Consider the following 15,196-nt stretch of genomic DNA (forward strand, 5'->3'; position numbering starts at 1 on the left):
ACTCCAGAACAGAATCTCAGAGTATTCGTCTCCTCCCCAGCCTCCTTTTGGAGACGCGGAATCTCCTTGTTCTTCTGCTGGTCAGGACAGAGTTAACGTGGCCCCGAAGAGACAGAATCGAGGCTTTCCCCTCTCGTTATTCTGGCGTGCCTACTCTTTGCTTGGATGTCTATTTGCGCGCTCATAAATTCTGAACTCAGGAGGACAAGCCCAGCCAAAGTCTACATGTGCCGGATACCGTAATGTAAACTGCATATGTTGCGAGAGGCTGTTAAATGGAACCAGCGAATGAAAACATGGCCAGTTGGATGTTTGGGCCCCTGGATTTCCTCTCCTCTGTAAACCAGGGCCTCACCCCTCAATTCTAACTTTCTGACATGCCCATAAATAAAAGGACTTTGGGCTACCAATGAGATGCCCAGACACAGCCTCAATCCCAGAGTTAAAGCTCAGTGCTGCTCAAGAGCACAAATGGCCAAGCCTGCAGCCCCTCTCCACCCGGTCCGTGAGCAGACGGTCCACACCACAAACAGCACTGCAAAAATGGCTGTAGTTCTGGGCTTCGCACAGCCCTCCCCACCGCCTTCTCTCCTCCAGCTCTGCCCTCATTCGAATGGGAAAGTGGTCCAGCCGATGGGTAGACTGGTTCAGCACACGTGAATCCAATCCACGGGATCAGCATAATAACAATTTGAGCCCCCGTTCAGCTAGAGAAATTCAACTAAGTCGCTCCAGTCCTCCTGTCTCCCACCTGCCTGGGGTTGTGGGCAAATTGGAGGCTGGTAAGCCATGCCAATGCATCCAGGCAGACTTGTGGACTTTGATGTCCTCTGAGCATCCACTGAAGTGTGAATCTCCCCTTCCTGGTCCTCCGCTACCGGTCTACGCAAGGTGATACATCTCTATCTCCATATGGCCCCTTCTGTTTCCGCCCCATTCTCTTAGCTGCATTTCTGCTATGATATCTGTGATCTCTTCTGCTATTTCCAGGCCCTGCTGGGTTCTCAGACTTTCTGTAGAAATTACCTTTATAGACCTGTGCTGCCTCTTCATACTTCCGCCCAGGAAGCAGGGTTCAGGTGCTCTGTGACCCGCTTGTTTCTATACTCTCGTTCCTTCCCCTTGGAGCCCAGTGTTCAGTTCTGCTGTTACTACAAAACGCTGCTCTATAGATCAGTACAAGTTTTGCTTAAGACAGAAGGAAAAATCACACTCCTGGAGGCCAAATGTAGATGTCTCTTAGAGCAGGTAGGTCTGTGTCTGTGACACGCTATCCCAGGAACCATCATTTCTTGTGGCATGCTCTCTTTTGCAACACAGAGTCTGAAACTGACTCTGCTTTATGTACCTGAGGCAGAGAAGACTGAGATCTGCCTCATGCTCTGAGCGCTGGGTTTTCCATGGTTAGTTTTCACTGTTTAGGGACAGGCAAACTTGAAAGGTTGCATTCGCTGGGCATGCCACAAAATACAAAAAAGAAACAAAGAGAAATATAATGATAATGATAATTTTAAATACTTTATTCAATATGCATATAGATCTTAACTTATTAATATTTTGTTAGAGAAATGAGTCGCTGCAGGTCAGACAGCCAGTGCACGTGAACGTATACACAAAGAGAAGAGAATAGGAACAAATCTGGGTTCAGAATGCTGGTGGTCCATTAGGACGAATTCTAGAATCATGTTCCACAGCACTAGGAAGCCAGCATGGTTCCTCCAGGGCTTCACGAAGCACAGCTCCAGAGAAGCAGTATCTGCCACGAACCCGAAGTCCAAACACAGGTGATACCTGGCTGTCCCATGACCAATTTAGCATAAAAAACTAAGTCACTCTCTGTTCTCTCCTCTATGAAGACTGCCTAACTCAGCTCATCCCTAAATGTTAAGTAATTCAGTGATCAGGACCTCGGTATAATGGGGATCGTAGCATTAAAAGAAAGTACAACTAGTTCCTTGCAAAAAGATATGGGAAAATGTTTCAATACGAAAAGGAAAATAAAAATCACTCAACCTCAGGGATATCCACTCCTAACGTTACGGGGTGTGCACTTCCAATTTCATGTGGGGATATATGTATTTATTGGTTTCCAGGTGTATTTAACAAGACTGGAACCATATGGTTTGGTTCCCTGCTTCGCATGCTAGCGTGCTGCATAGTCTTCAATAAATGATTTTTCACGTATGCTCAGCATACCGCACCTTTATTAAAAAAAATTCCAAACATTCAGGTTGCTTACACTGTTTAACTCTTATAAACTGTACTATAGTAACATTATGATAATCACCTTTGTGCACAGCTTTTGTTATCTCCATTTGAAAAATATCAAAAAGTGGAAAAGCTTGAACGCTCTTAAGTAGCTCGGTGTATATTGCCCAACTGGGCCTCTAAAACAACATACCAATATTCTATCATCCAGCCCTTTTACAAACACTGGTTTTGTGATCTTTCACCCCTACATAAATGAACATAACGCATAACAGTTTTAAAATTATTTGATTACTAGTTAGATGTAGTAGGCTGTGTGATGAGCCCCCAATATACCAGGCTTTGATCCCTGGGGCATGTAAACGTACCTTATTTGGAAGACGGATCATCACAGGTGGGACTTAAGAAGAGGATCTTGAGATGGAGAAAGTATACTGGGTTATTGCGTGGCCCTTAAGTGCCATCACAAGCGTTCTCGTAAAAGAGGGAGAGGAAGTTCAGACACACGGAAGAGGGGCATTGTGACCACAGAACCAGACCCTTTAGTGATGCAACCCCACACTGAAACTGCTGGCAGCCTTAGAAGCTGCAAGAAGGAGGGAATGGGCTGTCCCCTAGAGCCTCCAGAGGGAGCGCAGCCTTGATGTTGGCCCAATGAAACCAATTTCAACTCTCTAGACTCTAAAACTGTGAGAAATAATTTTTTGTTGTTTGAAGCAATCAAGTGTGTGGTGATTTGTTACAACACCTACAGCAAACGAATATACCAGGTTCTTACTATCATCCATATTTATTGACCACTGTATTTCCTCCCGTATTGCAAATGCCTATATATTGTTTCTTGCCCATTTTCTACGATGGAATTTAATTTCTTTTCTTCTGGATTTTCCAAGTACGTTCATAGCTTTGTTTTCATATGTTTGTGTTTCTACATTTATACCTTTGTCTTTATACGTGGTGCGAGTTCCCCAATTTATCATAAAGCTTTTAACTTGGTTAATAGGGTTTTTTTTTTGGTAAATATGGGTTTTAATTATTTGATGTTTTAAAATCTATCAGTAAGTTTCTTCATGCTTTCTTCTTTTGCTGTTATGTGATATCAGATAGGTGCCTATCAACACTCCCGTCTAGGTCATCAGTGGTTGCGTCTTTTACATTTAGCTTTTTAATCCCTCTAAAACTTTCTTTGACAAGTGATACGAGGCAGGTATCTAGCTGTTTTCTCCCATAGTTAGCCAATTGCCCCAGTGCCATTTATTCGATAATTATCTTTAGTCACTGATTTAAAGTACTAACTTTATCATTTGATTCGTTGCACACCGTGGTCCGCTCCAGGGTCTTTTATTCTTATTCCATTATCATCTCCACTTCATGACAGCAGCTGCATAAAATCTTCTAAAATCTAGAAAAGCAAGTATCTACGTGTATTATCCTTCTTCAAACATTTCAAAACCTTCCAGATGAACTTTCTTATTACTGTCAAGTTAAAAAAAAAAATCCATTTAGAATTTTGATTAGAATTACATGAAACTTATCGACTGATCTCAAAACCCAAGCAATTGAGTTCCACGTGCACATTTTCAATGTTGCTATTTTTAAATAGGAACACGGGGCATCCAGATCCTGGTAGGGTGATACACCTAGATCTAAATAGAGGAAACTATTCTTAGACACTGGATCCCATAAAAATGTTTAGGCAATATTTTCATGCATTGCTTTTAGTACCTGGTGAACGCTCTCAAGAAACTTTGCTTCTGTTGTTTTTTCTGTCTTGTGCGCTCCCTGCTACTAATATGCTGTTTCCCAGATCATGTCTTTTCACACTTCTCTCGACGCTTTCAATTATTGTTTTTCCCTTTGCGTGCTGGGAGAGTTTGTAGGATTTGCCTTCATTTTTCAGAGACTCGGTTTGTTGGCCGTATCCATTCAGCTGTTCTAAGCTTGCCTTTTAACATTGTCACTTGATTGTTCATGGTTTCGTAGTGTTACCTATGATATTTCTCAAACTGCAGAAGTGTAATATCTACTTGAGTATTATAAAGAGCATACTTTGGAAATGCCCAACAGCTTCTCCTTTTATTGCAGCCATTTGAGCTTTATAGGAGGAATTTTGCTCTGATTCCACCAAATAGTTTCTTTTTAAGCTGCAGAATATTTCTGTGTTAGTGGTTTTTCTCCATCTGGACATTTTAAAATGTGATGTATATGCTTGTTGAGCATTGAAGAGATTGAGGTGTTGACCAACACCATTGACGTGGTTTCCATTATAGAGTTCCTGGTTCCTTGACAACAAACAAACAGAACTTTTGGACCTTGAAAAGAAAAGAGATAGGCATAGATTTACATTGGTTTGACTTTACCAGTGCAGGGATTTGCCAGCATTAGAGAAATATGGAGGTGCTGGGCTGGAGGTAACTTCCACGTGACCTGGCCTTCCTGTTGGTGCATTTGTCTAGGTGTAGTGACACAGTCAGAAATGGTTGGACGCGATTCTCCATTCCCTTTGTTTACGCCAGGATTAACAACTGCCACCAGCCACCTGCTCGGTGCAGCCTCTGGAACCCAACAGGTGCCAAGGACAAACTGATGGGATGCAGATGGCCTACATGGCCCCCCACACCGCATGTCCATTCTCAAACCACTGTTCCAAACTATGGTGGGTGGAAGGTTGAAGGGATTTGTTTGGATCTCTTTGGTTAATTCCCCAACTGTTCTTTATTATATGCAGGAAAATGCAGATCTTGTCCGACAGATATGATAGATTTCTATCTCCATTGTATCCAGGAAAATGTCCTCCATGTTTCTGAAGTTTGTCTTGCATTCTTCCCTGGCTTCTAGTCAGAATAACCCCATTAATATCTGTAGGTAATTTTTGAGGACTCTGGAGGCAAGAGGTTACATGTATGTGTTTAAATTGTTATCCTCCTTAAAAGTTTGGAAACACATTTTAGAAGTTGGAAAGCACGGGGGCACCTGGGTGTTCAGTCGGTTAAACATCCAACTTCGACTCAAGTTTATGACCTCGTGTTCTATGAGTTCAAGTCCCAGGTCAGGCTCTGTGCTGACAGCTCAGAGCCTGGAGCCTGCCTTGGATTCTATGTCTCCCTGTCTCTCTCTGCCCCTCCCACACTCGTGTTCTGTCTCTGTCTCTCTTTCAAAAATAAACATTAAAAAATTAAAAAAAAAGAAATTAGAAAGCACTGATATCCTATTTCTGCCAGTGTTGACACCCTTCTAACAGTCACTCAGGGTTGAAATTACTGTAGTCACGATGACTCCTTCCTATTCCTCCCTATCTCGAAGCAGCCTTCAAGTGTTTGAAATACTACTTGCAGATCAACCTTTCTTTTCCAGTTCCACTGTGACTGATGCTGGCCCTTTTCTCGAATGGAACCTCATGGTCCAGTTCACCCCCATCCCAATCTATCCCACATGTCCCTAAGGTTAAATCTCTTAAAACATCTGAAAACACCAGTGACTCCCACTTTGAATTGAATAAAATTAAAATGCTTTTAGGTTTCTGATGATCAGATTTCTTCACATATATAAACAACCTGATTTCACTCACTCCCCGACACGAATCATTCTCACCTCCTGGCATATCAGGGACACACAATGCTCGATTGTAATTCCAAGCTGCCACCCATGCTCTGTGGCCACTCGCTTACAGTGAGACTGTAAGGACCTGGAAGTAGGTAGGGGTCATGGGACCCCCAGCATCTAGCATAATACCTGGGTCATCATATTAAACAAGTGCTTATCGAAGCATACTGATTTCTATCTTTTAAATTTTTTCTAGTCCAGCAAAACACCATCATCTGTGACATCTGCTACAAATACTCAAGGTTTATCCATTGATCCAAGTTCCTGCTCTTTGTAATTATTTTTTAAGTTTTTCTTTGGGACATAATGTAGATCGATATTTCATAAATGTTTTATTGATGATGAAAATAAAGAATATTCTCTGCAGGATATGAAGATCAATATATACACATTTACACATATAGCCTTATTAATGATATTATTCAGGACTTACATAACTCTATTTTTTTTCTATTTCATCTACAAAAGATGTCAAGATACGTGTTATAGACTTCTACCACCATTGCAAATCTGTTAATTTATCCCTTACTTTCTGAAACCCTCTTCTTTGTCTATCTCAACGGTATCTATGCCAATCAGCTTTCAGTCAGATAAGCAGAAAACCCGTGAGTTATAGGATAACAGATTTATTACAGCAGTTAGACATTGCACAATTATAGGAGGGGCTGGGGAGTGCATGTCTGACAGGGGATTTGGAGGATCAAAGAAGTCAATAACAAGCTACTTTGAGAAGCTTCATATGCTCAGCCATAAAAGCGAGGCCGTGGAGGGAAGAAATCTGGAGAAGACATCTGTAGGTCACAGTCCAGTGTCTGCCTATGGACCAGTCAGAAAGAAGTTAGATATGGAAGAACTGGAACTCTCTGGCCCCTCTGAGTCTGTCAGCACAATTAAGCCACCAGAGCCTTCTACTCCCAAATCTCTTGGGAGTACCTCCTTTGGCCACATCTAATTGGGAAGGAGATTCTAGGAAATCTCAACAACGTTGATGTTAAAACAATATAGTGCAATTCAAGCCTCTTCAATGTGGCATCCATACGCAAGTCTTTCAACGACAATTACCTTCTAAGTAAAGACAATATGCTGGGGCGCCTGGGTGGCGCAGTCGGTTAAGCGTCCGACTTCAGCCAGGTCACGATCTCACGGTCCGTGAGTTCGAGCCCCGCGTCGGGCTCTGGGCTGATGGCTCAGAGCCTGGAGCCTGTTTCCGATTCTGTGTCTCCCTCTCTCTCTGTCCCTCCCCCGTTCATGCTCTGTCTCTCTCTGTCCCAAAAATAAAATAAACGTTGAAAAAAAAAATTAAAAAAAAAAAAAAAGACAATATGGAAGTCATACTTCACCTAATATGATGCAAATATATCTCCCATAGAATCTTCCCAGAAGAAGACACCGAAGTTCTTACTTTGTGACGTTCCATCCATTTTAGGGTGATGGGTGTGTGTGTGCGTGTGCGTGTGCGTGTGTGTGTGTGTGTGTGTGTGTTTATATCTATATAAAATGATCCAAGAAGGAAGTAAGGAAAAAGTGATTCTATTTTATACAACTGGTTATGTCATCATTGCTAGTCTTTTTAACTCCTTTTTTCTCTATTCACTTCACATTCTCTTTCCCTCAGCTAATTACGCATCCTTGCCCAGCCTCAAGTCTTAACTTCTGATCATTAACAGGCCTGTATATTAAGCAATTGCTATTGGTTATCTGTCACTACCAAATCTTGGTGGTGGTATGAGTTTCTAAAAAATATTATTCTATACCTTAATCAATATTTTAGTGAGGGGTATTTTAGTAAGAGGCTCCACGCAGAGCCTTAAGCCAAATGCTACTTTGAATCAGAACTGATATTTACTTATGCAGACAAATATAACCAAAACCAAACCAGACTGAAAATATTTATTTAAATCTGTCTCCCAACAACTTTGCTTGGCTTGGGAAACACTGAAATGTTCCCCCAAAGAGCTTAAGTTCAGTAGAAGGCAGGTGCAGAATAAAGCAGTGATTTCAGGGGAGTGGAATCTATTGTAATCCGTGGAAGTGCAAAGCTGAAATAGTGGGGTCTGTGGGAAAACATCGCAGAAGGACAGGCATTGTAGCTGCATCTTTGAAAGTGAGGAGATTCCCAGACAGACATGTTGGGGAAAAGCAATCAAGCACAAAGCAGCAAATGCACAGGTAAGAAAAAAGTAAAATATCAGGTTGAAGCATCAGCCTTGATGATGTGAAATTAAAGGTATACCAGATGCCAGTTAAGGGGTAGAAAAGGGTATAGAAATGGAGAGAATGAGGAGAGTAAATATCACAAACATGGGGAGTCAAGAGAATTGTCCTTACAAACACGGTATGAAGGTTTGAGCCTGATGTTTAAAGTCACAGATGAGACAGAAGAAGAAATTTGAAATTCTTACTTAACTGTATTGGGAGAGGGTGGGGGAGGTATGAGCTGTGCCAATCTCTAGAAAGATGGGGAGTCAGTGGACTATATGTCACAATGATAAAGAAAATAGAGATATGATCATATTATTGATATAGTTGGCAATAACACAAAAGATGAAAGCCATGGCTGAAATTAGGTTGACCAAAACATGCATGATCTAAACCAAGACACTTGTGAGAGTAGAAGCAGATGCTATTAAGAACTGTGCTAGGAAGTGAGACATAAACCCCGATAGAACAGGCAGACTGGGAAGGGTCACCAGATAGGGAAGGGAACAGTTGCTTGACCTTTCTGTACCATATGAGTTTTTTCTAACTATGTGCATACCTTTGCTTGAAAAAAAAAAAAAACTGCCTCATTACTTTGCCTTTGCACTTTTTCATATGCCCAAATGATACACCTCTCTTGCTATCTGTCCAGTGTGGTTCTGCGCTCCCAGAGAAGCAGATTCACGTCTGACTCACAAGAGCAGGGTTCATGATTGAAGTTGGCTCACTTGTTGAATTAGCAGATAGACCTCTTCCTTCTGAGTTCCTTATTTGGTTTTCACATTTTACTGTATATTTTTCTTCAGTCACAATTGTCTAATAGGGATTGGCCCTAAGGATGGGAAACAAGTGATCCCCCAAACAATTCTGACCATCACACGAAAGGAAGTTCGCTTTCCTGTTGTCCAAAGCACGAGGACATAGGCTGTCACCTTTCCTCTGCCCGAGAACTTCACTCAGGGAGTTGTCCTATATTTGTCTTACAGATGAGGAAGATGAAGTTCAGAGAGAGGTCTAGCACTTCTCAGGAGTCACACAGATTTTGCATGGGCGAGTTAAGCCCGGATCTCAGGAATTTTAATTACCACCCCTGATCTCAGCCCATTGCCAACATTGCCTTGCTAACGAATCATTTGTCTGTCTCCCACTGAAGAGCTCTGGCAAGAGAATTTCTGCCTGCCGACAACAAACTCTGCCTGTTCCCCTTTTCTTTTCTCCTCTAGCGCTGGCTCCTTCTCATTCTCCACTGCCAGTTTCCTATGATTGAAATTTGAAAGCATGTAACTGTTAATCTAGGAGTGATTAAAGAGTTTCATTTCTCGGAAGAGTCGGTACTCATCATCAGCTGTGATGAATGAGCCCCTAACATCCCCTGATCCCATTATATTGTGATTAATTGTGCCAGTTTAAGTCAATAATTCATTTGTTAAAAATAGGCCTGCAAAGTATCATTTGTCTCAGGGGAGATATCAGAATAAAAAAAATTCATTTGATACTTCTCATTAAATTAGTGTTGGAAGTTACATTGAAGAGCCCTGTTCATCAAATACTTATTGCAGGCTTATTTGATAAGAAGTTGTATTTGTCTAAAATTATGTCTGCTGTCATAATGGTCTCCATTTTCCCTGTGTTAATGAAGGAATAAAAAGTCTAAATACGTGCATGACTGGAGAAAAGGACGGGGCTTGGACCTGTGAGATTAGAGTAATTCCTAAACGGTCTGGTTTTCACCGCATTAAAATTAAAACAAAGAAAGAGAGAGATTGAGTAGCGTCCCTTTTCCTGGGCTTAGAGACTGTCCCTGGAGGTGCCAAACTGGCTCCCTCAGAGATGGATCTTCCCCATTGTCCTTTATCTGGAAATTATTATAAATGTTACACTCAGACTCGTTGGGCCATCAAGACACTTTCAGCTGTAAGCGATTCTAAAAGAAGACAGAAGCGAAGAACAGCTTCACTGCAAATGATAATGGCCACCATCCAGTGAGATACAGGCGTAATACCTCAGTATTTCCAAAGCAACATCTTAGTAATGGTGGAAAGACTCCCCACATGCTCCTGAAACATTTGGGTAAAAGAAGGGAGACAAGGACTTGCGAGAAGCTTAGATAGATGCCTAGATAGATGCCTTAGAAGACCAGGCTGTTTCTTGGCAACTTGGGGAATTGGGGCTGGGCAGAGGCAAAGGAGGACCGCAGCGGGGTATCTGACCCAATGCTGCAAAGCATTGAGAGTATGAGACCAAGTACCCGGTACATATGGGAGACTTACTATTTGATGGAGGCAAAGGAAAAGATAGTAAAACACAGAAGGGAGAGAGGAGGCAACATATAGTTGGGGAAAGGGAGGGAACAAAGGGACAGAGAAAACAGAACTGCCGGTAGGGGGCACTGTGCCTTATGGCAGCAGCTCCCTATGGCCAGCCCTAAGACCACTTGCCTAAGCATAGCATGTGAGGAGTTCTTGAATGTCGCCATCTTGGGCTCTGAACCGAATCTACCTCTCTTCCTCAAACTCTTCTTCTTAAATTTGAGATAGGTACCCAAAAGAATGCATTTTTTAAATGTCCCTCAGGTGACCCCGCAGTGCAATCACATTTGTGGTGGCAAGGGGAATGTTTGCATGACTGAAAACATATCTAGAGCTGTGTGCATGGGCGGTGCAGGCCAGCTGGTGCTGAAATGTGACCCACGCCACTTTGGAGGACCGATAAACGAGTCCTTGTGAAGACAGCAAAATGCTCTACAAACACAAGGGGTTATCTAGCCATTGTGTCAAGTTAGAGGAAGATGCAATTTTAGAGAAGAAATTACAGAAACCCTTTCTTCTGTAGGGGAGGTGCTGGTTACTCTTGGCCTCTCTGGACGGTTCCGATTGCGCAAAAGTAGTACTAGTCTAATCAGTAAGCCAAATCAAAACCAGAAGAGTTTTGGTGGTATTCTCTTTGCTGCTACCAAAGAGAATGGGGATCCTGAAATGGAGAACAAGGGAAAAAAGGAAATGGGAGAAAATTCTAGAGCCATGGTGCAAAGTGGCCCCAATCGCTGGCAGTGGTAGATGGCCGAAGGACCAAGGTATTTTCTGAAACCATTTGTATGGCAAGAAGGCTGGCAAGCATGGTTTCAGATTGTATGTTATTTTGTGCTACACTGTAGTGCCCTCCATTTCACCCTAGACATTACTAAGTCTATTACATGCAATCGCATCGGGCTAGTGTTGTTTGATGAATAAAGAAGGAAAGGTATGTCCGCAGATGGGGAAAGGTGCTGCGAAGAAGGGACAAGAGCTGGGGGACGTTAAAGAGAAAGTAGAAACTGGGACAAAGATGATAACACAAATAAGCCTTACCTTGTATTTCCCTTTAATCCTAGAACCTTCTGGATTCTTTAAAAATATTTGAGAGAGGGTGGCAGCCACTCCATAAGGAGGTTTCTGTTATGATTCAAGAAAAGCATTTTACTTCTTTTACTCAAAGATTTTTTTTTTTCAATTGGAGACGGCAGTGGGATCAGGATATTATCTGAGACCTAGAATCTCTCTTGCTGTGTCTCACTTCTTTCCAAGGCCTTTCGGTAGACACCTCGTCTTCCCTTATAATTTGCTCAAAAGCTCTCCTTTTCTTGATCCTAAGAAGGCACGTAAAAAAAAAAAAAAAAAAAAAAAAAAAAAAAAAAAAAAAAAAAAAAAAGCAATACACCAATCCAATATTCCCTTTTAAAGGTTACCATTTATACTTAACCACATTTCATCCGTTTTTAATACTTGATGGAGGTGAGGAGCATTGCCAGTGTTTATACCTCCCTTTCCTCAATTTAAGCCCCAGGCACGGAATTATTAATGCATGAATTAACAATGCAATTTGCACCACCCAGAATGGAGAAAAGGTGCTCTAATTCCCAATGAGCTTCAGAAATGCTGTGGACCTAACTTATTCTAAATATTCCTTGAGACAAGCCTGTAATTCCAGAAGTTCCCTTGTGTGTTCATCAAATTTGGGCAAAACCTAATCCTAACCCCAGGCATCTTGAAATGAGAAAAAGTGCTCCCAAATGTTTGCACGAAGAGGAACTTCAAAAATCATCTGGTGAAAGCCCTTTTATTTTTGAGACATGGAATTCGAAGCTCATCGATGTGAATTTGACTGAGGTTATATGTTTCTTTGGTGTCACATCTGAAATCAGAATACATCAATCTCATTCATTCATTGATAAATGTTTGTTAAGGAAATTTCACGTGCCAGACTCTGAACTCTGATTTAAAAAAAAAAAATAAAATAAAGAAAGAAACGATACAGTCCTTTGGCTCAAGATGCTTATAGATGCTCAGTTGCTTACAGAGAAGAGAAAAATATGCAAATAATTACATTTTCAGAAGCATAATTTTCAACAATATGAGTTTCAAGAATTTAATATGCCAAGGGAGGATGAGGAAGGGGGAAAGGTGAGAACATTGTGACTTTTGGATCACCATGGTCAGGACTCCTGACTCTTAAATCACAATAAAAATGGCATGTTTTGGAAACCAACAGTCGTGATGGCAGCTTACTCATATTCCAAACCTCTTTTGGGTGTCTGTGTTAGTGATTTGGAAATGTACAGTAATGTGGAAACATATACTTCTCACCACATCCAGAAAACCATCCCGGTGGCATGTCAATGGCATCATGACTCCCCTCAACATGAGAAAGAGCATTGGCAATAGTTTCATTCCCAAGGCCACGAAGGTGTCATTTTGACCTCAGTCTCAGAGCAATGAGTTCAAAGAAAACAATGGGTCAGCGGGGTCCTAAGCTCAGAACTTCTGTCGGTGGGTAAAGGTGTAATGAGAGAATAGGAACTCAAAAAGCAACCGTGAAAAAGCCATGCAGGTTACGATTACCCTGAAAACACCACTAAGATGGAGAAGAATATATATCCTAAAACAGGGAGGGAAATTAGAAACCCAGCCATGCTCCTACAGAGCAAGTCCGCAAATCCAGGTATTTGCATCTCTCTCTGAATCCTGGAGTCTGCTGGCACATAATTGCCATCACAATGGTTCTATGGTACCTGGAAGATATTGCACACCTCCTAAATTAAACTACCTGGGATGTGCCCAGGCAGGCACTCTTCTGCACAGTAGCCTCATTGTCTGGAGAGAATCTACCTGCATATTGACAGAAGCCTCTTCTCCTTCCCCGGCGTCCCCTCAAAAAACTCATAATGCAGCAAATCTCGGGCCAGAAATCTATTAGTGCCCAAGAGGGGTTACAGAAAAGAGATTTTTTTTTGTTAATGTAAAGGCAACTTCCATCTCTCAGTAGTGGGGCAGTAGAAATACATTGCTGTAAAGTCATGGGAAGGCATGAGTGGTCACTTACCCAATGTGAGAAGGCAAAAAAAAAACCTTGATTGTGGCTATCTGGTCAACTATCTGAAGGCATTCAGCCAAATGACCCTAGTTTCTTGCTCCTGTGCCAGAGCAGAGATGGTCCGAGGTTTCTAGATGTTTCTTGAGGTTATAGATTGCATTAGCTGGTAGGTCATGTTCAACAAACTTCATGTCCAAAGGAATGTTGGGATAATAATCGTCATGTTTGAAATAAGAAGTAGGTGTGGGGATAAGTGAGCCAGTTGTTTTCTCTCCTAAAAACAATCTTTCCCCGAATGGTAAAGATTTGGAGAAACAGTAGAAAATGTGTGCTACAGAATGTATATTTTGTTACGTTTGCAGACAGTTGTGCATTGCTCCTTTAAAATCTATGATAGAAGAATTTACAATGATAATTTCAAAAGAATTAAAGGTGAACTCTGCACATTTCACATGGGTATCTTCTAGGAGATCTGAGAGGCTTGACTACTGCTCCAGAGACAGTCTATCTCTTGGACAGAAGACAGAGGAATGTTCTCTCAAGTGGATATCAAGTCTGTTTTCATTAGGGAAAAGTACACATGTGTTAAAGTGCCTGAAGGGTTTCTTTTTGTTCATGGCCTTGGATCAGGATGCAGGGTGTCCTGCTTTCCTTAAATATCTATCCTTTCTCTGTCATTTTACCAAGTAAATAGAAGCCAAGAGGACAGATCTGACCTCAAAAGTGGCATAGGCAGAGCTAGAACAACAATCCAGGCCCTTGAACCTAGTCCAAAGGTTTCATTTCACACAGTGATGCATTTAGGGGCATGACTGGGTGGGTAGTCAGCTCCACGTTCAACTACATTGCTGAAAAGCTTAACAAAGAGGGAGATAAACAATATAGAAAAATGTTGATAGTAGTCTTCCATACATGGTTTAATTTAGGGCAAATGTTTTGTAGTCTTATAGAACCTTTACAGAATCAACTGTTACATGGGAAGGACAGGGCGTCGGGAGGTAGGGTTATAAGTGCATATGTGTGTGCACATGCCAGGGTGGCTGGGAAACAATGGACAGAATTGGAGGCAGACCAAGGTCACAAAAGAGGTCTTTCCCCCTAGATTCTGATTTCCTCAGCTTCCCAAAGACCCTTGGAGCCAGAAAGAAGGTCTGCACCTTTGCTGTGTGTTTAGTTTCCACTGAACTATTTTACTGCTTCCTGTTTTCTCACCCTCTATTTATTCAGGTTGGGTCCATGTTTGGGAGACGAGGGTGGGAGGAAATTCAGAGCCACATTCTGGGGTCTCAGTGCCTCCCCTGAGACTTCCAGGCTGGGCTGGACATCTTCCTGTTTGCCTGGCTTTCCAACAATGCTGTTGAGGAGGGAGATAGCTACAGATCCAAACGTGTCCCTGCACACACGCTCATCAAGCTCTCATGCTTCTTTGTGTTGAGATGAGGCTTACACGGTGCCTTTAACAAAGGTGGCACAAGGCGAGGGGGAGGGGAGGATTTTAAAACCTAGCATAGAAAGAATGCTCCACTGATATGTCTTGACCACAGACAAAGCAGGATGATCTGTACATGAGCCTGCCCTCACGTTTTCCACTTGTACACAGGATGCTTCTAGCTTTTCGTGACCATTGAGTACACTGTCTTTTCTGCCTCTAGGAAAATAACCAGTGTACCTTCTTGTAGCCAAGGCATTTGGAAAGAAACATGTCAGTAGTGAGTACTTTTCATGTGCCGAGGTTTGTCCTTAACACTTCATGTATATCACTTCATTTTGTTCTCATAGAAATTCTATGAGATATTAACTCCATTGAGGCTCAGAGTCCATGCTTGAATCCATATGT

At 42.0% G+C, this 15,196-nt stretch overlaps 1 long non-coding RNA gene across 1 annotated transcript; it reads right to left on the reverse strand.

The window, feature by feature from the left end:
• Nucleotides 1-1,221: 1,221 nt before the first annotated feature.
• LOC125924001 (uncharacterized) lies at nucleotides 1,222-2,704 on the reverse strand. Its single transcript, XR_007458215.1, has 2 exons — nucleotides 2,577-2,704; nucleotides 1,222-1,451 (listed from the first exon to the last, which is right to left on the reverse strand). It is a non-coding gene; the product is annotated as an uncharacterized LOC125924001 (long non-coding RNA).
• Nucleotides 2,705-15,196: the final 12,492 nt, after the last annotated feature.

The sequence above is a fragment of the Panthera uncia genome, chromosome B1 (genome assembly GCF_023721935.1).
Source record: "Panthera uncia isolate 11264 chromosome B1, Puncia_PCG_1.0, whole genome shotgun sequence".
Classification (NCBI taxonomy): domain Eukaryota; kingdom Metazoa; phylum Chordata; class Mammalia; order Carnivora; family Felidae; genus Panthera; species Panthera uncia.